We start from the raw sequence: 12,132 nt of genomic DNA, 5'->3' as shown, positions 1-12,132 counted from the left end.
TTAAAAAACAACTTTTTGCAAGTGTTTCACAACTTTCTGGAGCTCCCATAGCAGCAAATAATATTGCTTTGGAACTTTGTCAGAACCACGAAAAGGGCAAGTTTCTTTTCTGCATTAAGATACTCTTTTTAAACGTCCTAGTATGATGTTTACTTCTTTCACAACGACAAGGTCCTACTGTACTAGCTAAAATTAGACTTATGGCAGCAGGCTATTAATAAAGCCTAGATTAATAAGGCAAATAGCAAGGAACAAAGCAGGGTGGCACTAAGATAATGTAACTAGAATTTTAAGGATGGCTTGGATCTTGGTCAACGTGAGAAGAAAAAACATATTAAAAGGCAAAACGGTCAAGATAAAGCTACTTAACCACAGTGAACCATTTTGCTACAGCAAAATTACTTGATGTATTCTTCCATAGTGACTATAAGGTACTTCATGCCCAAGTCTTCCCTTGAAATGAAATAGGGATGTGGTCACAACACAAAACCAGACTTCCTGAGTCTGAAAATTCATGGATCCATGGATTACTGGAACCAGCATCATTGAGACTTCTTAGCCTCTATCTGCCAAGAAGCTTTTTACTTTCAGGACTGCAACCAAACTGAACTTTAAAATGCTTAATTGCTTTTTTGGACCTTTGTCCAAAACAACTCTTTTTAAGTACCTTAGCAACTTTCCCTTTCTTTAACTTGCTCTGTTTGCTTTAGTTCTAACTACTTTATATAAAACCAGCCCTAAATCCCTTAAACTTCCTCCCATCTCACATTCTTTGGCAGAACCTACCACCTACAGTTGCCTTCCACTTCCATTATTTTGCTTCCACAAGGTCCATCAAAATGCTTCCATCAAAATGGTCCTCTTGTGCTGTCTAATACCTCTGCAGACGATAGCATTTTGCCTTGATGTTCATAACTGAAATGTCGTTACCTAAAATCACAATGCAGGTAATGGGAACCCTGCTACTAAGGTCAGAAGCTTTCTCACTCCCTTCCTGCTGATGGATTCTCTAAGAAACAACACAACAAAAGGTCTACTTATCAACTTTATTTTGCAACTGAGTTTAGCAAATAACTCTGTACCTCTGCTGCCTCTGCTTAGTAGTGGAGTAGTAGGGCTTAAGTACAAATATTGTAACTACAGATATTGTAACTACAGAATGAGAACTACGAAAGTCCATGTTTTTTAGCAAGCCCCAAAATAACGTGCCCGTCCAAAACTTTCTAGGAAGTACAGAAACCCTTCCCAGTGTTTCAAATACTTCAAGGACATCTGTTCATGAATGTGAGTTCAGTCTGCTGATGGTGCCAGATGGATGGCAGGGGCAGTATTCAAGACTATACATTTTGACATGCTCCAGTCAGAATTCTGTGGCTGATTTTAAGAAGACAGAGGCAGGTGACAGCTCTGGATGCTACTGTGTGAGGACAGTTTGCATGTGGGAGGAGATGATACTTCAAAAAATACAGAGCTATCAGCTGCAGGTAATAATTTTATTAAATTAAATTTTTGCAGATAATAATTTTATTAAATTATTTTATTAAATTATTAATAATAATTTTATTAAATTAAATTACTAAATTATTACTACCTCCAAATATCTCCGCTTTTACCAACTGGCTCTCTAAAAAACCTGATCCACTCTCTGTTTCCTCTGTTTGGCTTCCTCTTGTCCTTAGTGGTAATCCTTATCCCTTTGTAGTTACCGTTATAGAATCATAGAATCATAGAACAGTTAGGGATGGAAAACACCTTAAGATCATCCAGTTCCAAACCCCTGCCACAGGCAGGGACACCTCACACTAAACCATGTCACCCAAGATTCCATCCAACCTGGCCTTGAACACTGCCAGGAATGGAGCATTGACAACTTCCTTGGGTAATCCATTCCAGGGCCTCACCATCCTCACAGTATCAAACTTCTTCCTTATTATCTAACCTAAACTTCCCTTGTTTAAGTTTTAACCTATTACTGCTTGTCCTATCACTACAGTTCCTAAAGAAAAGTCCCTCCCCAGAGGGACGAAGGTGTAGCAAGGTGCAGCAGACTGACCAAGTGTTAAACCAAGTGTTTGGATGCAAAATCTCCCCGACTGAACCACGTGGGCTACATCCTTCCTTTTCTCTGTAGTCCCGGAGAAGAACATGGCCATGCTCTATGTTGCCTCCAGCTTTGTAGTCACAGAAGAGCATGATCTCCAAAAGCACCTGTCTCCCAGATGGCAGGCTCCAGATCATAGCACTCTCATGCTCCGGATCATAGCACTCTCATGCTCCGGATCACAGCACTCTCATGCTCCGGAGGGCCTACAGATCTCCAGGAAGGCTTGCAGAATGCACCTTCTGTGAAGGCAATGGAACTTCTGTGAAGTTCTCCAGACTCTTCTTGAAGAACCTGCAGCCTGAAACACCACTGGTGCACTGAACTTATGCTTAGATATTGAAAAAATAAACAACTTCATACTGAATAGAAGCAACTGAAATCCTGCGTGGAGTACTTTGGTGCTTGGATCGGGAAGTCAGTTTGCTGCTTTACAACCGCTTATGATTCCTGATACATTCTCATTTAATCTCTAATTATATTTTTCTATTTTTATTTTTATATTTTTACAGTGTACAAAATAATCCTGATGAATTCAAGTACAATTAACATCAGTTAATTAGAAAAGAAAATTAGATCAGCGTCAGTAAAGGTATTCTAAAGACCAAGAAGAAATTCAGAAATTCATATAAAAAATAAATCAAGAAAGAGATATGATGCTCAAACTGCACAGGCCAGCAATACATTGCAAGTGGAAAAAAAGGAAAATACAATCCTGGTACATATGCACAACAGTGTTTGTGACATGAGAGAGACGCATATTCTCTTCCATTCACTGGTGTTATTTCTAAATCCAGCATTAGACTTGGGAAAGAAGAAAAACAAACTGAAGACAGCTCAAATGAAAGAAAATGAGACAGGTATAGGACAACCAGCTTGAAAGGAAGGGCAGAAGTAACTGGATCAGGTTTTTATTTGAAGGCATAAAAATGGAGACCACTTTCCACTTTTACTGTCAGAAATTTGCGCTACATTTAGAATTTGAATTCCTGTGGCTTTAATTTCTCTCCATTGCTTTTTGCTATGATTTTTTTTTTCATTATTAGACATCCAAAGTCTTGTATCCAAGTATATCAATCTTTAAAATATAAAAACATCCTTATGAGGCTCTAATTCCCACAATAAAACCCAAAACCTCCCCCAGGTGATAAAGGAATTTAATTTTTTATAGAAAGTTAGTTCCTTAGCCCCAGAGCAAACCTTCTCCTTCTGAATAAGGTTTCCACAGCAATAGCCTAATCACTGGGTACCACAGCAAAGGTCTCAAGCTCAACATGAGCTGGCAGCATGTATTTGCAGCCCAGAAGACCAATATATCTTGGGCTACATCCAAAGCAGCGCAACCAGCAGGTCAAGGGAAGGGATTGCACCCCTCTACTCTGCTCTGGTGAGACCCCACCTGCAGTGCTGCGCCCACATCTGGGGACCCAGCACAAGTGGGATGCAGACCTGCTCAAGTGAGTCCAGAGGAGGCCACAAAGATGCTCAGAGGGCTGGAGCACGTCTCCTATGGGGACAGGCTGAGAGAGTTGGGGTTGTTCAGCCTGAAGAAGGGTCAGGGGAGCCTTTATAACAGTCTTCTGGTACCTAAACAGGGCCTACGAGAAAGCTGAAGAGGGACTTTTTACAAGGGCACGTAGTGATAGGCCAAGGGGGAATGGCTTTAAACTGACAGAAAAGAGATTTAGATTAGATATTAGTATGAAGTTCTTCAATATGAGGGTGATTAGGCACTGGCACAGGTTTCCCAGAGAGGTTGTGGATGCCCCATCCCAGAAAGTGTTCAAGGCCAGGCTGGATGGTGCTTGGAGCAACCTGGTCTAGTGGAAGATGTCCCTGCCCATGGCAGGGGGCTGGAAGGAGATGATCTTTAAGGTCCCTTCTGACTCAAACCAGTCTATGATTCTATGAATATATATCACAGTAAGATAGCAGGGATTTATCACACTCAAGGTAAGAGACATAACCAAGCAAAACAGCCAGGTTGTTCCTGTTAGGGGAATTTTTCTAGTCTATCTTCTTTGGAAGCACTTAATTTTAAACGTAAATCTAAGGAGAAATAGAAAAATATCTATATCCTCTCACTTCTCTTGGCAAGAAACAAAATGATCGCACAATGGAACAGCACAGCAATCCCTGACAGTTCCTTAACAGTCGTCCTTGACCATGTGTCTCTGCATGCACTGTCATCATGCATATTTAGGCCCAGGCTACAGATTGAGGCTTGGCAGAAAGTGGTGTTATATGCCCCAAATGCCGTGCATGCCCTGAGCCTCTAAGTCTCCCAAGGCAGCCACACCACCAAAAGGGACAGACCTTGGCAGAGCAGTTAAGAAGAGTTTCTCTCTTCGCCTCAGCTCAGTAGGAGAGCAGCACTCTGGTAGAAAGACAGCCACTCTGCAAGTTCGGGCCAGGCCCCGTGGGGCCGCCTTCCCTATCGCCGTACCCCCGCTGTGCTCGGCGGCCAGCGCCCGCCGCTTTCCAGGCTCCCGCTGCAGTAGGTGGATCCCTGGGAGGCGCTAACCCCCTTCCCTCCTCCTTCCCTCCCTTCGCGGCTGAGGAGGCGCCTGAGCGCGGCGGCATCTTCCGTTGTCTCATTGGAGGGAGGAGCCGCCGCCGCTTGCGGGGAAGGTAAGCTACGGAGAGGGGGGGGTCGCAGCCGCTGTCACTGCTCCCCCAGCCCCCTCGTCCAGCAGCAAAACGCTGCGAGCTCCCCGGCCCAGGGGAGCGGAGGCACTACTGCGGCGGGTCAGACCGTTACGCCGCTCTCCGGAGGACGTGCCCGCCCCGTCCCGCCCAGTGCCGCCACGTCGTTGTGGGTGTGGCGGGCCCAGGGCCTGTGGCGGCGTTCACTCGAAGCCCTGAAGTCTGTGGGGTGGTGGCTTTCGCGTCCCAGGCTGCCCTACAGACACCCCGCCGCGGCTGGGTGCGCGAAGGGGGCTCTGCTGAGGCCTGTTCTGTGTGCGGATGTGTTACCCTGGGTCATGTTTACCAGGCACCCGGTTTATAAATGGCTGGTAGCAGAGAACGAGTACTTGGGAAAACAAGGGCTGTTAATGTCAAGGAGATGGGAGGGTTGCATTGTGTTTTCTTGTGGAGATGAGATTTACGTTAGCGGTGAACACAGTTGGCTGTAGATTGTATTTGTGCACCATCAGGAACCATTTGGGCTGAATTAAATGTTGAAGGATGTGGAAGCAAGATGTGAGGTAAAGGAAACACAAAGAATAATGACGCTGCTTGAATGTGCAGCAGGAGAGCTGATCCTGTCCAATAGGAGAAATAGATGTGACAGAGTTACAAGGGATGTGAATGGTGTGATGGACTGTAAAGTAACAGGAAGAGATTGTATGGGTAAAAAAGAAAACAGTCCAAGTGTATCATTGCTCTGAGAAAAGAAAATTATGGGAGTTTTCTTGATGGTGTCTGCCATAGAACACAAGAGTTGGATTCGGATAAGAACATTGATTACTGAGAGGAGTTATGTCACAAGTGGATTTTTTTCATAGATACAGATAACAGCATCATATGGCAAGGGCTTTTAGCAATCCAGTTGTTCTTACACACAGTTGCTGTAAGCTTACCAAATAAGCATTGAATTGCTTTAGACTTGCGCTCAGTAAGCAGTGTGAAAAATTCTGAGGTGACCTGGTTTATTAGTCAGCTTGTGATCTTAAATCACATTTTTAATTAGATTAAATAAATAGGAATAAAATAAAGGGCCAAATGGAGACAGGATTGAGATGCTCAATTTTACAAGAGCAAACTTTAAAAAATCAAGAGGATTAGTTAGTGATGTATGTTTGTACAGGAGTCCTGAGGACCCTCAAAGGAAAGAAGGAACGGAATTGTTTTATGCCAAACCTAGAATCTATTGTGAATTTACGTTAAAAAAATGAGAAAATATCTATTGAAAAGAACTTTTACCCTGATGAAAAAGGATTTTAGGAGTAAAGGCTAGAAAAGGGATGGAAAAGCAAAGAAAAGTATAAGAGATAAAACGCAGTTCTGAGGTGTGAATTGACAAAAGTAATTCTGAGTTAGTTATAGGCAACTGTTTTTTAAAGCTTCTTTACCATATAAATAAAGAGTAGAAGTAAGACCGAGTGATAAGGTTGAGGTAGAATAACCTTGGCAGCATTATGCGTATCATTTGTTGCAGTTTGGATGAGGCTGTTGCAGTGGGTAGGTTTAATATTGGATGCTTAAACTTACACCACAAAGAATAATATTTTGTCTCTTAATTGTTTTTTTAAGAGTTGGGAAACCTCTATGTGTTACATCTAATCCAGTGCTCTTGCCACTAATCATTGGGCAGTTCCAGTATCAGAAGACTGTTAAAGAAATCCTCAAACAGAGAGTTACACACATCTGCTCACAGAGGAAGTGGGCTAACTTTTCTTTCGTATTCTATTTACTAATGCATCTCTTGCTTCTTAACATAAAGTATCTTTTTATGCAGACATCTATAACTATAAAAGTTTAAACTACCATATTTCTCAGTCCGGGTATAGAATATGTGTTGTGTGTGATTTATTTATTTATTTACTTACTTAGTTTTAGATCCATATTGACGTATCTGTTTGATGTATATACCTAGGCAAATTCTGACTTGTGTCAGGGAAGGATTGCACCATCCTCCCACCTGCCCAGGCATTGCATGCTGGCTTTGTGGGAAGTTCTCTGGCAAGTGCCTGATGTTACAGGAACATATAGCTACAGCCAGATTCGTGCTGGAACCATGCTAGACATCACGTTGAAAAACCTCTTCTCTTGGTGATCCATGACGTAGTGCTCTCAGCTGCAGGGAAGAGCCCTTATCATGGACCAGGTCTTCTATGTGCTGGAAAGCTGGGCTAAACTGAAGTAAGCAAGGAATGTAGAAAAAAACAAGTGTGCTTTAGTAATGCTTATATTTAGTTCTTTTACTAAGGCTTAGAATGTTTTAGAAGATACATTTTATAAATTAAGGATTTAGTACAAATGAGGCTAGAATGACCTTCCTTGGACATTGAGGAAGTGATTAAAAGTTAGAATTTGTACAAGCTTTGAATATTTCTTTCTAGCTAGAACAGAATGAGATCAAAGATCCAACAGCTAGACCTGATGCATGGCTCAGTGTTTGGCTGCATCACGTAACTGCAGACTGCTAACAATATAGGGTAGGTCAGATCAACTTAGAGGGCGCATAACAAAATGAGTGCATTTGCATACTGGTTATCTGTTAATGCAGTATAGTATTTAGGATTACACAGTAACAGAAGGGTTCTTCCCAAACATACCATTCCTATGGCATTGAACTGATGTCCAGTCAGGTTCCCACACGCAGATGGGATTCTTGAAGTTTATAAAAATATAATAGCTCAGTCTTTCACGTATTTATTGCATTATTTGGACTTTTTTTGCTCTATTACATGGTTAATATTTTTAGTAAAGTTCTTTTAAGACTAGGTCTTTGGCATACTTCTGTCTCCCTAAAGCTGGTTCCTTGGATTCTCATGTCAGAAGGTCAAGTGAAGGAGTAGTATAAGTTTCAACTCTTCCAAATAAATTTTATGGTAAATTAAATTTTATGTAGCATTTAAAATCAACAAGAGCTAACAGTTGCATCAGTTGTATTTTGTTACTTTTGTGTGTATGCATGGATTACAGGAACCTGAGTGTGTTTAGAGTTTGTCTAACAATTCAGCAAAGAGAAAGAGCTTTTCAAGTTAATTTTCTGAAAATCTGGGATCAGCCACATTAAAAAATGCAAAAAATGTTTTTCTTCAGCAGCTCAGGTTAGAGTTGGGTTACGTTAGATTACATTAGCTTAGATTTAGATGCAGGAATGACATCCTGTTCCCAAGAGACTGTCTAAAAAAGTGTTTGATTATTTTAATACCCTTCAAGGTCTGGAGATAATGCTCATTATTTTTTTTTTCTTTTACTGCAGAAGTAAACCACTAATTACGTGCAAATGACTCCAGCTTCCTCCTATAATGCTTTGCAGCACTAAAGGTAGTTGTTGCTTTGTTTCCATGATCTGAAACACTTGATTGCCTTCCAAAGGTATTTTTGCACTTGTGTATACGAAGTGTAAATATTTTTAAGTAAAATTAATTTTTATCAATATCTGCTTATCAGACTTTTGTAGCTAATGACCTTGGCGTTTCAGTAAGTCTGTTAGAGGTATAATTTTGGTATAAACTTAATTACTCTTTTCTAGTCTTTGTATTTCTGGCTTTCATTAGTTTGTTATATAGTTTCTCTTGATAGCTGTTAGTTGTTTTATTCCAATCTACTGGTTTGTGTCAGTCACCTAAATGGATAGCCAAAGCTTTGAAATTATTTTTTCAGGGTGACCATAGAGTTTATAGAATAAGAAAAGAATTTGAGATTTTTTTTTTTAATTCTGCTATAAACATTTTCTCTGTGATGAAGCATTTTTTTCAGTAGCTTCCACTCATTGCTCGCTCATAAACGACACACTGTTCTACATCAGTGATGATGATAGACATCAGTTCAAAAGGGAAAAGAAGAAGTAATAGAAATAGGAGAAATAAAGAAACTTAGTATGAGCAGTGTGTCTTACCATTACTTTTGAAAGTCCTAGATGATTTTATAAAAATCAAATTAGTCAAATTGTTTTGCTAGCCCAAAACCCCACAGTGAGTTTTTTGAAGGTCAGGGGAAGGTGTCTCAGGAATCTACGTATGACTTTTCAAAGCAGTTTTGTCTCTTAGGGCACCAATTTCACACCAGACCCTAACACTTATTTTAAACCATCAGAGAATTGGAAAATCATGCCCTCTGTTTTCTTTCCTGCCTTTTCACCTCTTTCAGAAAGTTTTTACTGATGCATTTGCTCGTTATCACAGTGGTATTGAAGCATGGTTCTAAGTATAGGTAACAGACAATATTCCCACTATCTTCTTGCTTTTCATTTGCTTATGTTTTTTTCTGTGTGTTGCTTGCATCTTAGCTTCCATAGCTTTTGTTCTTGATAACCCATTTCTTCTTGAGGGTGATGATGTTACTGAAATAAAGGCCTTTGCAAATAAGTCTCAATCATTTAGCTCCAATACAGCAAACTGCATGTAGATGAATCTCTGAAAACTTCAGTGGGGTTATCCCTGGAGTCAACAGGTGGAGTTGAATGTCATGCGAAGAGAGAGAGGTGGCGTCTGACAAAATGTTTTTGGCTGAAGTTTTTTCTCTGTGGAGATCGAGACAATAAAGCTGTCTTAGATCTTTTCAGTTAGAAATTTCTGTAACAGAAATTGCAAGGTCAAGGATGGCAGTCTTTCAGACTGTAAATACTTCAGTCTTTCAGAATTTCTTTGATCTAACCTTTAAATTGCATGCAGATTTGCTCTTGCAATTAGTAGACAGCCAGTACAGCTTGTATCAGGAGCTGAGAAGTCACAGTCTAATGTCAAGAAGCAAGAAGGGGAGAAGGCTATACTAGAGTTGGAGTTGGCAGTTTTTCAAGCAACCACTTACTGTTTTTCAAGGTCTGAAGTTTCTTGGTAATGGAAAATGCTGCATCAATGTAATAATGAATGACGAGCTGAGTTCTGTCAATCGTCAGCACTGGACAGAGTAGTGACATTTCGCTGTACACACAAAGAAGGAAGATCATTTTGAAACCAGTCTTCCTAGTAAGGGAATGTGACCTGTTCAATAGGAATAACTGTTGACAATATTGCTGATCTGTTCTCGTGTGCAAGATCACTTTGATAAGTTAGCATCATTTAATGACTGCTCTTGTGGGAAACTGCTGGCAAATCACGAATATCAGGTTAGAGTCCTTTCCTAAAGGTATCAGCAAGTCCCTCTTTTCTGTGACTTTTTCCTCTTGATCTTTGCTAAGCCTGTGGTTAGAATCCTTGGGGAAGAAGCTCCAGACAGACCTTTGGTTCAGCAGATGAAATTCATAAATGCTCAAATTAAGTGGGAGGAAATACTGAGTGGAGTTCTGAAAATTTTTGTTTGCCTGCCAAGTTCCTAGAGAGACTCTACTAGAATGTTTACATTTGAATGAGTCAGTGAACCTGTTTAAATATTTAGGATTAAATAGTTTTAAACTGCTAATAGAACTTGGCTATTAGAACTAGTATTTGTGTTCCTTAACTCAATCTTATCTGTACCATAGAAATATATGTGCCTTACCCGAAGACCTGCCATAGTTGAACCAAAACCAGGGTTAGAGCTTTTGGATTCCAAGACCTAAACTCAGACTGCCAGAATATGCTGTCCAGATTCTTAATTGTACATCTGATCTGAAAATCTGTTTCTATTGGTAATGCATGTCCTAGAAATTATTCAAGTAATTTACAAGGTTGGCAGTATTTTCTGAAGCAGAGTGAATATTTTAACAATTCTCAGTAAACCTGAAAAGACTCAAATGTTTTTCTAGCATTAGTTTTCAGAATGGAACTGTAAGAAAAGCATTTGAAGGTTTAAGCCAGAAATAGAAAGCTCCAACCAGTGTGCTGCTTTTTTTTCTGAAATAAATATCTTTTAAAATTATGTCAGCAAGGTTCTAAATTTATTTTTACTGCAATAAAAAGACATTGGAGTATTGTGTTTAATAAAACTTCTTCCTTTCCAATCACAGTCTGGTTAGTTTAAAAAAAATAAATAAAAATGTTTTGCCCAAGAATTATTATTTGAGGTAAGAATATGGAAGAGCAGAGTCTAACTGATCACTGTGCAGTTGAATACAAAACCAAAATTGAGTGAGCTTTGTATTTATTGTTTTCTCACCCCACAGAAGCAACTAGTTCTGACTTTAATATTGTGTATAGTTCCATAAAGTATTATTGCAGCAATATGATATGGTGATTTTAACCACAGTTCTGTCTCTGCAGGGGGATACAAGCACAAATCCTTATGGAGGATGAGTCTCCTCCTTCTCAAGAAATCAGTGTCAAGGTGGGAGTTTGATTTTGTATTGAGAATTCTGTAGTGCTGTATCCAAAAGAAATAAGCTTTGTTCCATTTGGCAGTGGGTTACTACATGCTAGCAGCTGTCAAGATAAGCAGAAAACCAAAGCTATAGGTAGAAGAATAATACTAGCAAGAGAAATGTTGCTTATGCTATCCACATAATCTTAGAAGAACAACATGTTCATTTTAATTGGGTGGAATTGCTCCTTTGGTTTACAAGGCTGGTTTAACTTAGTATTAATTTCTAAATTTAGATGTTGCAGCCTAATGTTTCAATAACATAAACTTGTTAGAATTAACTTTTGTAGCATAATTTGAGGCAAAAACTTCCTCTCATTTTTCTGTTTTCTTTGAACGCTTTACATGTAAAGCTTAATGAAACATCATTCATATTTTAAACTTAATGATAATGCCTTTTAAGGTGATCTGTATGACAAATAAAACTGAATGACCAGCTTTCAAACTGATTGCTGAGGTCAGATGAAGAAGTTTCTTGAAGTGTAACTGAGACATCTGTGGGGTAGCTGGGACAGATGAAATCTCACATTCTGGTCTCTGTCTTTAATGAGTTTGCGTAATATAATGAGGGAACTGATCACTTATGGGACATAAATATTGGCAGGCTGATAGTCCAACCTTTTTTTTTTTATATATATACATATTTTTGGGACAAAATATAATGGAGAAGTGTGAGAGAAGAAAATCTTGAAAGGTGAGAGAGTATCTGTTACTGAGCTGAATGTAACTAGTAACTCCAGAGACTGGATGTAAGTGATGGAAATTTTTTAGTCTGATAAAGTTTGTGGTTATTACTTCTGTTTAAAAAAAAAAAAAAAAAAAGTGTTTCCTTGGTTACTTCTAATAATGGTAGTTTGTTTTTTTCTTTCAGTGTAGTATTTTAGTGTTGAGAAATGTTACAGTTTGGGTTTGGGTTTTTTTTTTTAACATGTTAATTATGAGAGTAGAACACGAATGCTTTGTAGAAGGAGGTTACAGAGAAAAACTTTCCTGTTCAAGATGAATGGGTTCTGACCCACTGTGCACTTGGAATTTAAAGCCCACATTTTAGACCCAGTATGTTATTCCACTAAGGGAAT

Source organism: Psittacula echo (genome assembly GCF_963264785.1).
Source record: "Psittacula echo genome assembly, chromosome: 3".
Taxonomy (NCBI): domain Eukaryota; kingdom Metazoa; phylum Chordata; class Aves; order Psittaciformes; family Psittacidae; genus Psittacula; species Psittacula echo.
Note: the sequence above shows the minus strand (reverse complement) of the source record.